Here is a 13,417-nt window from a genome sequence, read left to right as displayed (position 1 = left end):
GAAGGAAGTTTTTAAATTTGAGAAACAATAGCTTTTTTTAAGTTTGGAGGAGATGTTTATAAATAAACTCGAAGACATTAGAAGGTAAAATTACAAATCCTGATGAAGGCAGTTTGTAGTGGAAATGCTTACAGACCCTTAAATATAGCTGGGTAGGGAAGGGCGGAGGGAGCCCAGTTGTTACAGTCTGTTCCAGGAAAGGCAGTTTGGATGAATGCCATCTGCTTTTACAAAGATGTCTTGTGATCTTACTTTTATCTGCTCCACTTAACCTTTCCTGAAGTGATCACTGAAACAAATGTATGTAGTGCCGTAAAAGGAATTAACATAAAATTACAATTCCTGGAGTTAAAGGCAATTCTTTTTCTCCAAAGATGTCACTTGAATTTTAATAAAAGTACTGAATTGGAGCCCCATTTAATCATATCAGATAACCTAGATCGCGATGACTCCAGAGGTCGGTCCATCTAGCCAGCTGCCTTCCTGGCAGACTGTCACTCTCTGCTTAGTATAAGTATATGTCACAGAAATAAAATTCTGAAAACTTCTCCAGATATTTCAGTGATTTAGAGTCTTCTCTGTTGAGAATAATGACAACACTGATGTCTGAGAGTTTACCGACAATGAGTAAATACTCTGCACCAGGCCCTGTCTGCTTGCTTTGGGTACCTTTGCAATCCTCTCAAAAGTGTGCTGGTTGTGCATTGTTATCATCCCCGTTTTCTCGATGAGGGAACTAAAGTTTAGAAAGGTTCATCATTTGGTCAAAGTTGCACAGCTAATAGATGTCCATTTAGGCTGCAGAACCGGTGCTATTCTGTACTGCCCATAAGCTGTCAGAGAGTTCTTACATAATTAACTAAATGAGAAAATGTCTTACAATGGATTTTAAAATGTTAAGAAAATATAATGAACAAATTTAGTGCATGATTTATACCTTTTGAGCATCACAGAACAAACTTGCATATTTAAAGGTTGACTTTATTCTCTTTTAAAAAAAGGGATGCAGTTATTTAGGGGGGAAAAATCCTCATTTTTCATTCTTCCTGGCTAGAGATCTTAGCAACTAAGAGTACAGTTGCTGTGATAGTGACTTTGTCTGCTGTGTGTACTGATCCATGCTCCCAGGGTCACCATCCTACACCTTTTATAAACACCGAGTTTTCCTTGGAATGGGACAAGTTATTCTTGGCAACACTCGTAGAGCAGAAGTAGCAACTGCAGGATGTCACCAAGGGTTATATCGACCTGAAGCAGGAATTGTAGGAATATGTCTAGAATTGAACTTGAATACTATTTAGGATGCAGGTCTTCAACAAGGGAGAGAATTATTATTCAAAGTTTCTAGGAGGCAAGAAAACTGCAAAATGAGATCTGTGTCCCATGCATTCATGCTTGGAAGAATATATTGATGCTTTGTGCTTCTTCCTACTGTTGTCATTGGCAAACATCAGTAAAATCGTTAGATAGCTGACAGGAACCCCACATAAGATGACCAAGGCCATTAAAAGACCTGCTTTTTGAGAACAGCCTGAAACAATAATTTCACGTCAGCAAAGATTCACAGATAGGGTGTCTATACCTTAAAGTCATGAAGTTCATCACTGAATCCTCAAATATTAAAGCTCAAGGGTCTCTTTGAAAGTTGAAAAATATACATTTCTAATAAGTAAAACAAGTGCTGCTTTATGCTGTTGAAAGTAAACTGTTAGGAAATTTTACTAAAATGTTATTCTTAGAGGTGGTACAAGCTAAGAAAAAGTCAATTCACAAAAAACAAAGAGTGGTGTATTGCTGAGAGATTCAGAGTGAGTTGTTATGAGAAGTTAAGGATGTTCATTCAGACGTTCATTCAGTAAATCCTTTCTGGCCCCTGAACTTTTGAGATGATAGCACAGAAAGCCACTTTTGTGTCAGATCCTGGGCCAGGAGGCTCACTGGACTGGCCAAGATGGCTGCATTCTTCTATCTAGAGTCTACCAATGCTTCTCAGGTTACCTATGATCATTCAGTTCCATCAGAGACACTGATCCTTTTGTAAAACAGAACAAAAATAAACCATTAGAAGAATGATATAGAATAAAACAAGATCTACAAACTATTAGCCCACATTTTCACTGCTGGATTAAACAGACTTAAAATGACTCTGACAGATTTCTGCAGAAGTTTCTAAAGGCTTAGGCTTAATTTCCATACATATCTCAGATCATTGCCAGCTGGTTTGTGGTCCGGCACTGGCCATGGTATGTATTTTGGGGAGCAGTGTTTGAGACTTGAATACAGACGAAATGTGTTTCCTCATGTTAGTGTCCCATCCTGTCTTCATCTTCCCTGTACTTGCTTGCCTTCCTACTGTACTCTTTTTTTCTTCTTTTCAAAAGGATCGAACGTATTCATCATGAGAATTGTTAGGGTAGGGGACACTGCAAAGGTACAAAGATACATGTCTTTTTTTGAGTTTTCTAGTAAAACGTATTTGCAAAGTCAAATGTGACGTTCACATATACATGTACATTAACATATAGTTTATTAGATTTTGAGACTGTAGACCAGTGTCTCTTAAAGTGTGGTTCAAGGACCACCTGTATCAGAATTAGCCGGGGTACTTGCTTAAAAATGCAGACTTCTGAGACTCGTCCTATACCTACTGAATCAGAATTTCTGTGGTTTTCTCTGCGGAGTCTGAATTTTAAGCATGAGCCCCAGATGATTCTACTACACAATGAAATTTGAGAACTATTCTTTCTGGATTTGGGAATCTATGTGATTATTTGATTCTGTATCATACATGGTGGTAAATTATAAATGCGGATTCTGAAAATGTTCCCTGATGTGAATGTAGTGGAGTCTCTACATGTGTGCTTTCAAAGGAATCTCCAAGGTATATTATTGAGTTCGTTGCTGTCTTAGCCCTGTGCAAAGCATTATTGGAAAAAGGCAGTGTTCTCATTTTACAGACAGGAGCAAAGAACACACATACACAAATAAAATAATTTTATATATATACTTCTCTATTGGTTTCATTTTATTTGCAGGGTTTTACGTGCCAAAAATCTATTCTTAAGTTCACCCTGCTTTACAATAATATGATTTTATTTGAAATAATAAATAATGTAGCTGCGGAACCCATTAACCATGCAATTAAACAATCATTATGCATTGAATGAGGGAAATGGGATTGTATATAAACTGCTTTAATATTTTATTTAAAAATACTTGTCTTTACATTAACATAGGAGTAATAGAAAGTTCATCAGTAAGGAAAAATATAATGTTCTTCGATATGAATACAAAATTCACTCATAAGGAAAAATATATCCTTAGAGCTTCAAGATACATCTCAATCAAATAAAGGAGACACCACTATAGCTCAGTCTTAATACTGTCGTGGAAATTACTGAAAGGAAAAGAACCACATTTATTCTTATTTGTGTATGCCTTTCAGGGTTTTAGATGCATTACATCTGCTTGCACATATCTGTCTGTTGGAAATAGAAAAGTGAGGGTCATTTCTTGTTTATGAAAGTGATGGATCGCAATCCTAATGTTTTGCCTTGCATGGACATTCTTAAATGGATTTCCTCATCCACCTAAGATGAGAAAATCAGTCCTTTGGGGACTTTTCTTCCAAAGCATAATGATAATTTCCCAGATAAAACTATGAAACTCTAAGAAAGTCTGCCCATACCTGCTTGTACTGAACTCAGAGTACCACAAAAATGTTGCTGTCGTGAAATTGTGCAGCCTCCTGGAAAATCTTCCTCTGCAGCTGTCACCCTTCCATTGTTTGCCCTTGATCACGTTACTAGGCCTCTCTGAGCTCAGTTTCCTCATCTTGGGCATAGTAATGGCTCTCAGAATTGCTGTGAGAATTCTGTCATTCAGTGAGTCTGAAATACCGAGCACAGTCCTTGGCACATGATGAATGGTGGTTAGTCATTCTTGGGGACGTTGTGTAACAGTGGGAAATGTGTGGATAAGTTTTGACATCATCAGACCCCAGATTTGAAGCTCAGCTAGTTTCTTGCTGTGTGATCTTGTGTGAGTAAATTATTCAGGCTCTCTCTCAGTTTTCTTATTTTGTGAAGTGGGGATTGTAAAGACTGTCCCAGACAGTTATTCTGAGGATTAAATGAGGGAGTGTGTGTACACACGTACAGTACCTGGCACGTAGTGAATTCTTAATAGATAACAGGTGAGAGCCATTATTATTTGTATTGAACTTGATTGTCTCCCACTTTCTAAGGTAAGTTTTAAAAACCACATATTTCATGTGCGTGTGTCAACCTGGGTTCAGATTTGAGGTCCTACTCTTCATCTTTTATCAGCTGTCTCGTTTATGAACATATTTATAAGTTTTCTGATTTATACACAAACTGATATGTATTTCCGTTGGAAGATTTTAGGAATCGGAAAACAGAGTGATGATGAGACATGCATTCATCTGGCTGCTGTATGAGCAATGTCAGAAAAAAAAGCCTCCAATAAAAACTGCAGCAGATAGGCAGATACTTGCTGCAAGACTTAAATAATGCATATGAGTGATGTCAGACTCAGAGGCATGCAAAATGCGTAAACACAAAGGAAATTCATAATGTGCTTTTCAGGAAAAGGGTTGTTCCTTCCTGATGTGCTAACCTTGATTCTGCTTTGTGTTTTTGGTGCCAGCATAAAGATACATGGAGGAGACACGACTGAATTTTTCCATTGTCAATTTGTATTGTAATCTGAGAACTGTGTCTTTGCTCTTCTCTGCTTTACTGTTAATAAATATTCTGTGAGCTTTTGGGAATAAGCTACTTTAGTTAAGTGATGTCTTTAATTTTCTATGATTAATCCATTCAGTGTTCACAAAGCACAGTTCCACCCCTGAGCATCCTTGCTAGATCGATAACTTTGAATGTTGACAACTGTCATAACCAATTGGCTTTCCGAAGGACATCTTATGGAGATGGGGAAAAGGGACAATTTCTATTCCCTTATTCTTAACCTTCCCTTTCTCTCCCTATACACTGATGGTTACAATTTCTAGGCTTTTCTCCTTCACTGGCCACCTGTCTCCCTCACCCTCTGTGCTCTAGTCACTCCTTGAAAGTGCCATGCATGCTGCTCCCCACCAGTGGGCCTCTCCACAGCGCTGCTATCTGCAATGATCTCTCTTTCCTCTCCCCTCCCCTGTCTACTCAATTCCTAATCATCCTTCAGAGCTTAGTTTGCACACTGATTCTCTGATTTTCTGGCCCAAGTCGTGTCGGCAGCTCATCTGTTCCTTATAGCCTTTTCTTTTTCCTTTGTAGCAAGTATCATAATCATAATTAAAGAATTCATTTTATATTTGTGATTTAATGTTTCTCTCTTTCTCTAAAACCAAAGCTCTGCAAGAAAGAGCTGGGGCTATGTTTGTCTTTTTCCCAACTATCTCCCCCATGCCTGGAACCATATGATATCATAGTAAGTGAAAGCGCTACAGTGTTAGATGGGTGCAAAGTTAGTGTTAATGTGCTTCCCCATTTTATTTGTTGTTGTGGTTTTGGGGGGTCTTTCTTCACACAGGGATGTGGTTTGGAGAAAGCAATAGCATTTGTAAATTTGAGGTCTGACACCATGGTCTTCTGACTGTACCTTCTCAATACAATAGTTTACTGTGATTAAAGAGGTACTGGCTGAACTCCTTGAGTTTAAGAAATACCATCTCTGTGATGGGGTGCATGTATGTGATGGCCTTAAGTCTAAGCTCCAACATTCATTTAACCTCCCTTGTTCTACGCTGTAAGTTTCTTTTGTGATCAACTTGGAAATCTAGTTCCATCATGACGATGGCTTGTGCTGTGGAAAAGTAGGTTTCCTTTACATAAGAAAAGAGCCTATTTGTCATATGTGGACATCGGTAACACATGAGTGGACCAGAACCTAGAGTTCAGCTAAAGTGGTCTATCTGGCAAATGTTACAATGTTTGGGAGGCGAAGGATCATGGCTTGGAGGGCCAGAGTGATGGGAGCATCAGGTGGGATCCAGAGACCCAGGAGTGAGTGGCGGTAAGATTGCAGGATGAGCAGAACGCATGAGCTTCTCTTCAGCCCCATGGACAGCCTATTGGTCCATAACTAGGAAGTAGTTAAGAGTTCAAGATTATATACTTTCTTTGACTGGGGATGAAAACAGAGATGCTGACATTGTTGAGAAGTCTGTTGTTCATAGGCTGTAATCACCTTTGATGCCAATAAGAGGAAATGAATTCATCCTTTCTAAATTTATTTTTCCTAATTTAATGGTGACTGAGCCTACTGTGGACCCATTGGTCACCTGCAAACTAGTGAGGTGGTTGGCATATTCAGGAGAGTTATTTGACAGGCAGTGTGTTGTAAAAGAGCTTGGGCTTGGGTGTCATTCAGATCTGACTTTAAATCCTGGCTGTTGTTACTTCTTCTCTGTGAGCCTCAGTTTCCTCACCTGTGACATGGGCCTAATAACAATATTGACTTCAGCCTTAGAGCACAGTGGCATTCATTAGAGACAATTTTGAGCCTGTATGATGTGTCCCTGGTACATAGTAAGCAGTCTGTACATGCTTGCTGTTGTTATTGTTTGCTGGGACACACCTGAAAATTGACAGTGATTTGTTCTAAGTTTCGGCCGGGTTTGCATGTCCAGAAGAGGCCCGGGCCCTATGTTGGTGATTCTGGAGTGCCCGGCTTACCGTGTCCACTCAGTCTGTTCAAGAATTAGCCCAAAGCTCTGTGGCCCCCTGAAACTTCATGGCAAAGTATATCTGGATTAAGGAAACAGTAGGGAGGAAATTGCTGCCATCAAATGTAGTGTGGAGCTTAAATCCAGTCAGCCTCAGTTCACAGCAAAAGCACATGACAAATGAGGACATTTCGTCTTGCTTTCCTGGAAGTTTGCTGGAAGGAGATGATCTTGCCACCTTTAGTTGCATTCACCCATTCAACCAGCACTTAATAATTGCAACTACTGCCTGGGCTGGGCCAACAGCTTCAGGAGGCCCCTTTCGCCATTAAAGAACAATGCGTCTGCACTGCCGATGCAGCCCACCCCAACCCTTCCCAGCAGAAGACAAGAGCACAGCAAGGTTGATGATTGTGTCTATTGTTGCATTAGAAGTGAGGTCTGAAAATAACTTCTGGAGTGATAACCACATTTTTGGATTTTCATTAAAGCTATATGCTGTTTGAAAAAGTTTTAGTCCTTTTTTACAGTTGAAATCACAAGTCCACAAATTCCATTCTGGCTTAGTTAGGATGTGCGGTAAGCCTATCTGTATCTGAGTAATGGTGATAGTAAACTGGAGTGCGGGGATAGTGGTCCCTGTATTCTGAGTACATCAGACAGAAAGCTCTCCTCTCCGTGATAGCAGTCAGCTTGTTGACACAAGCCCACTGTGTATGAGAGAGAGCGAGAGAGAGAGAGAGAGAGAGTGTGTGTGTATGTGCGTGTGTGTACACGTAACTCATTCTTTGGAATTCTCCCGTGGAAAAGCAGAGGAAGGAAGCTGAGGGGAGGATGGGGCGATTGCATCCTGTACCCTTCGCAGGGGTGTGGCCACAGCTGCCTCAGCCAAAGGGACACTAATCCGTTACGTTTTTCACTTCAGGAAGCCTGAATGGCGATAAGTCTTGATGAAAGGCCGAGTGGCTCGCAGTGTCGTTCTTAGCTGGACAGCAGTCTCCTGGTGGAGGCCTGCTTGAATCCCTCTTAGTATTTCATTTCTAGAACTTTTGGGCAAGAGGCAGAGAAGCAGGCGCATCAGTGAAGTGGACCTGCAGAGCTCTCAAAGCCACGATAGGACTCCAGACTCACCTCGACTTCAGTTCTGGCCACTCCTGTGAATGAAAGTGCCAAGTGGTAGGCCAGGTACAGGATTTTAAGGAGAATGAAACGTATTTCTTCTTGCTGCTTCCTAAATCTGATTTGAAAAGATGGATTCTACTGTGGCAAAGGCAGAGGGAAACTCTTGGGGATTATATGAGGTAAGGTATTAGAAAGTTCTGTGAAATGGATTAGACTCTCACCTGATTTCTGTGTCCAGCTGTTTGAGATTTACAGCTGTCCATACCTTTCTCTTTGGAAAGTTCTTAAGTGCGGTCCCCTCCCAGTTTGGTTAGGTCCAATTATTACCAAAGTATGTGGTGTGTTTATTACATTTAGTCACTTGATAACTCGACATCGGAGATCAATGCTGGATTAAAGCATGTAAAACTTTTACAAATAAATATGCAGTCCCCTCCCTGTGAATTTCTGGATTCCACTGGTTTTAAATGACTTAGTTTACTGCGATAGTAAGTACTGGGTCTGCCTACAAGAATGCTTTTGAAATGGCATTAGATTGAGTCTAAATAGATTTCATGACAGGTGATCTGCCTCTGGAATAATGTTTTTTGATAGATTTTAAAGCTCTTCTCTCATGAATGAGATGTTAAAGCAGATTTACTTGTGATGTAACATTTATACGGACAAGTATTCATAGATGGTCACATTCTAGACACTGTCGATTTAGCAACAATCTTAAAACAAAACTTTAACTTGAGAATGAAACCATGTGTTTTAAGATTTTCTTGTGGCAACAGTGACAAACTGACCCAGTGTATTATAGGCCTTCAAAATATGCTTTAATTGTTTAAAAACCAGGAGGAATCCAGAGCAAAATTTCAGTTCTATCCTAATTCTTTACAAATTAATTTTTTCCAGTGAAAATTTCTGCTTTTTGGCTATAAAATGCCAGTCGGTCGTTCTCAAGGGATGTGGGCATGTTATTTTTTATTGTCGTTTAGGGTGCAACCGCCATTTAGTGCCTGAAAGCCAGGGATGCTAGCATTCTTACAATGCACTGGACAGGCCTCACAAAGAATTATTTTCTAGAATGACAGTAGCACCCTCATTAAGAAACGTTGATAAATGCTGAGTTTAATGAAAATTAAGGTGATGATTTAGTAAAGATTCAGGGGAGCGGTCTAATCTCGAGGAAGGTCATTCATCTTCTGAGTACGCCGTTTTGGAGAGGGACCCACAGGGAGCAGCCACTTCTGCAAAATTAATTTTTAAGATCAGTAGCAATGAAAGTTCCAGAGAACTTGCTCCCACACACGTCTAGTTAATATTTTCAGACCTAGTTTGGAGTAGTGCCAACGAGTATCTGGTTCACTTCAGTAAGGATAACCTCCTTCTTTAAATAAAGTTAGCTGTTAATGGTTCCTGATGCTTATTGTATGAGCTCATTAAGATCAAAGGAGTAATTTACCCCTAACCAAAGGATGCTTTTGTGCTAAACATTATTTTTTATAATGATGGTACAGTTCTCGAAGTCATCAGCTATTAGGTGAGGTAAAAGTAACATCCTGAAGGATCTAGAGGTTGCTTTTAAATTTCACTTAGTATTAAAAGGAATTATCTCTGAGTTGAGAGCTTAGTGTATGCGTGGTATTTTTAAAAAAATAATTGGAGGAAAGAAAGAGGGATGTATAATCAAAACCTCGTTGTCGTTCCTGAGGACTTTTTACACATACAGCGCCACGGCAGATTCCCAAGTTACACGCTGTGTTCAGAGTCCTGGTTTCGTTGTGTGGGGAGATGAGGGCGCCTCCGCCTGGTTCTTTATTGAGCCAGGCTCACAGCTCATTGACAGCGTTTGAAGCCTTGAGTGAGCTTGCATCCAAGAACTGGGCAGCACTGAGATGCTCTGTGAGAGTCTGTGCTCCGTGTGTGACGGCATAACATACCATTACTGTGCGTCTGGGCTGTCCTTGTGCTGCCTAGTCATTTGGCGTCCATCGAGTCTCCGAAAACGTATAAATAAGCATGCTTTTGTTTTAATTTATGTCTATTTATAGAAATTAAAATAAAATAAATTTATTTAAAAGAAATAAATTTAAAAAGTAAAAACTAAGGAAATGAAGCTGAGGAATTGTGCTTTTGGGTAGTATTTTAAAAAAAATAGCACCCTTTGAAAGAAGGATGAAATGGATTGAAAAATTTGAAAAACTCACACGTTGAGCTCCTGATACGTGCCAGGTTCCCATACTGCACTCAGGTACTCCTCACAGCTTCCTGAGCTAGGTGCTGTTATCATTTAAACTCAGGCCCACCGTTTCTCTAAGTTCTAGGATCTTACCGTCACCTAGCAGCCACAGCCTGGTAGCGTCATTATCAAGCGGTGTATTACTTTTATTGCACCTGCAGTAAATGCTATGTACCTAAAAACGTACAGCATACTTCTGTTGGTGCATAGAGGGTCCATGTGGACTAATCGCCAGTGATCTATTAAGCATGTTGCACTAAGGGTTTTATTGAGTTACTAAGTGATGGAGAATTGGAGCTTTATATTTTGACTGATCAAGGTTGAGTGTGGGAAAGTTGGACTTTCAGGAATTGTTTGAATAAAGAGAGGGAGGGGAAGAGTATGGTGAACTTAGTGAAACTGCAGGATGGTGGTTGGACTTGGCCGCGGCTTAGCAGTGGATGAGTCACCCCACAGGGTCATTGTACCGAAGAGTCTGGTATTGGTTCATGGCCTTTTGCACTGAGGGTGGATGTTTATAGTTACTGCAGCTCTGTCTACGCAGGAACGATGGAGACGGGAGGAGGGTCACATTTAGATTGTGCTGCCACGCTTGGTGCTGGGCCTAGGCGCGAACCATCGTGAGCCGTCATCTCTTGTCCTTGTACAGTCCACTCTGCACACAGCAGCCAGAACGATTGTTTTTTAAAAAAATGTAGATCATGTCACTTCCCTGCTGAAAATCCTCCCGTGACTTCCCATCATCCTCAGAGTGGAATCCAAACTCTTCACTGTGGTCTGCATGGAAAGGGTGGTGTGATGTCGAGGAGCGTGGCCTCTGGAGCAGGGCAGGCTGGGTTCACTCTGCACATACTAGTTTCGGGATCTAGGACAAATTTCCTAACTTTTAGTTTCCCATTGTTAAAAATCTGATAATAGTACCCCAAAGGATTGTTAGCGGTTTCAATGAGTTAATAAAGGCAGAGCAGTAGAACAGCGCCTGGCCCGGAGTAGGCGCCATGGTGTTGTTGTTGTCCTTATGTCTACAAGCTGGTGCTGCCTAGGCTGGCGCTGCCTTCTCTCTGATCTCCGCTCTCCAGCTCTCTGCCTCGCTTGCTCTGCTCTGGCCGCATCAGTCTGGTGTTCCGCGGAACGGCGTGGGCTCGTTCCTGACTCAGGGTCTTTGCATTTTTGTTTTTTCCCTCTTCCCAAATCTCTCTGTGGAAAACGCTCTCATTTCATTCAGGTCCCTGTTGAAATGTTTTCCTAACTAACCTACGTATAACAGTACTCTTCCACCAGCCTCTCTCCCCACCTCCCCTGCTGTCTCTGTTCAAGCCATGTTATCACTACCTGACAGTACATTCTATCTACTGTACCATCTGACATAGGCATTATTTTGTATCTGCTTTTTTTTTTTTTTTGAGGAAGAATAGCCCTGAGCTAACTGCTGCCAATCCTCCTCTTTTTGCTGAGGAAGACTGGCCCTGATCTAACATCCATGCTCATCTTCCTCCACTTTATATGTGGGACGCCTGCCACAGCATGGCTTGCCAAGTGGTGCCATGTCCGCACCTGGGATCTGAACCAGTGAACCCCAGGCTGCCAAAGTGGAACGTGCACACTTAACCGCTGTGCCACCAGGCCGGCCCCTGTATCTGCTTATTGATCATTTTCCCACTGGACCAAAATCTCCACAAGGACAGGAACTTTGACTCTCTTATTCCCCCTGGAACTCCTGTACTTAGAATATTGTCTGACAGATGGTGGATGCTCAAAAAATATTTGTTGAATTAAATTTTCAATAAACTTCATTTTCCCCGTCACTTCTATATTGCTTTTCTTTCTATCTTTAGGCCTTCACTGTTCCTTCTAACTCTCATCAGCCTGTCGTCACCGTGCCCCAAATTATGGACCTTAGAAAAGGATCGTTTACTTTACTCTTTCTCCTGAAAGTTATTTAGCAGTGGAAGTCTTGTTCTAACCTGTCAGCCTTGGTACATGGAATGGATTGAGGCATCTAGTGTCGTTTTATAGAATATTCCTGAAGGGCCTAATGTTAGATCTTATGCACAGTTACCAAATGCTGGCCATACTTGACCCTTTAAAAGAACCTGGGCTTATATTCTCTGCGTAAAGTGTCATTGCTGAGGAAATACTCATGCAAACTGTCATGGCGAAAATTAGGTACCGACTGCAATGTGTAATTCAGAGAGACTTTGGAAATTTTTAAGCCTCAAATTTTACAAAGAGCACCTAATTCTTGCTGATATTTTAATCATAAAATTAGATAAAACTACTATAAATTGCGTGTTCTGGTTTCACAATGATATTTATGATAAATTTGTACAACCACCAAATAAAATATAGACTTCTTGTTTGATATAAGTGAGCCTTTAGTGATTTTTCCATTTGAGGTATTATCAAAGAATTTGTTTCCTATATTTTATATAAGTAAACATCCAGTTGGGGAAAAAGTAAAACAATTTAGAAGTTCTCTGAAAGTCTTTGTCAAGAAAGAACTTGTTTAAGATGTTTCAAAGGCCTTTACTTGAAACTGGCCATGCGATCTTAGGTAAGCCAGTTCATCTTTTTGTGCATTGGTGTGACCAACTGTAAGATATAAACAAAATTGAATGTCCACTCAGCACAGCAGTGTGGTTAAATTAAGTTAGTTAGAAATTCATGTTACAAAGACTGTGAATTTAAATAAACTGATCTTGTTAAATTAGTCTAATAAAGCTTACCATGGAATTTGCAATGTTGTCCTTGTTTTTCTCTATTCTGAAAAAGATGGAGATCTCTTGGTGAGGATTTTATTTCTCTTTTGTGTATTTTAACACTCTAATACTAATATTCAGTTGACACTGTATCATCGTAATCAAAAGAAGATATCAAGACATCATTCATTCAACCAAATCTGAGCACCCACTATGTGCCAGATATTGTTCTAGTCACTTGAGATACATCAGTGAACAGAACAGACAAAGTCCTTGACCTCTTGGAGTTTATATTCTAGAGAGAAAGACAATATATGAGAAGTATTAGTAGATGATATAGTATGTTAGTTGGTGATAGGGTTTCAGAAAAGACAGAGAGCAAACCAGGATAATCCAGGGATGTTGGAGGAGCTGCAGTTTTAAATGGAGCAGTCAGGAGAGATTTCATTGAGAAGGTGATGTGCAAGCTAAAAAGAAAAAAATTGAAGGAGTGGATTGAGCCATAAGGATATATGTGGGGAATGTTCCAGACAAATGGACCCTGAGGCAGAAGCCTGACCACTCCTTTGAGGACATTGTAAAGGACAAAAAAGACTTTTGTTTTCCCTTGTGGGTTCACCTACTGGACCTGCAAATCAGACTGACAAAAGACAGATTAGCAGGAGAAAAGACATACAAACTTAA

The 13,417-nt window shown here is 40.4% G+C and overlaps 1 protein-coding gene across 6 annotated transcripts in view; it reads left to right on the top strand.

Moving 5' to 3' along the window:
- The window catches only part of HECW2 (HECT, C2 and WW domain containing E3 ubiquitin protein ligase 2), a 380,997-nt gene that overhangs the window by 214,594 nt on the left and 152,986 nt on the right, over nt 1-13,417 (top strand). Inside the window, exon 1 of one of the 6 annotated variants that reach the window (XM_014835217.3) lies at nt 7,573-7,989. The exons of the other annotated variants lie outside the window; for them this stretch is intronic. The gene's annotated coding sequence lies outside the window, so the exon portion shown is untranslated. Of the gene's footprint in view, nt 1-7,572; nt 7,990-13,417 lie in introns of those variants that run through there. 6 annotated transcript variants of the gene reach the window in all.

This window comes from Equus asinus, chromosome 4 (assembly GCF_041296235.1).
Source record: "Equus asinus isolate D_3611 breed Donkey chromosome 4, EquAss-T2T_v2, whole genome shotgun sequence".
NCBI lineage: Eukaryota > Metazoa > Chordata > Mammalia > Perissodactyla > Equidae > Equus > Equus asinus.
The sequence above is the reverse complement of the archived record's forward strand: the minus strand, read 5'-3'. Positions and strand labels throughout refer to the sequence as shown.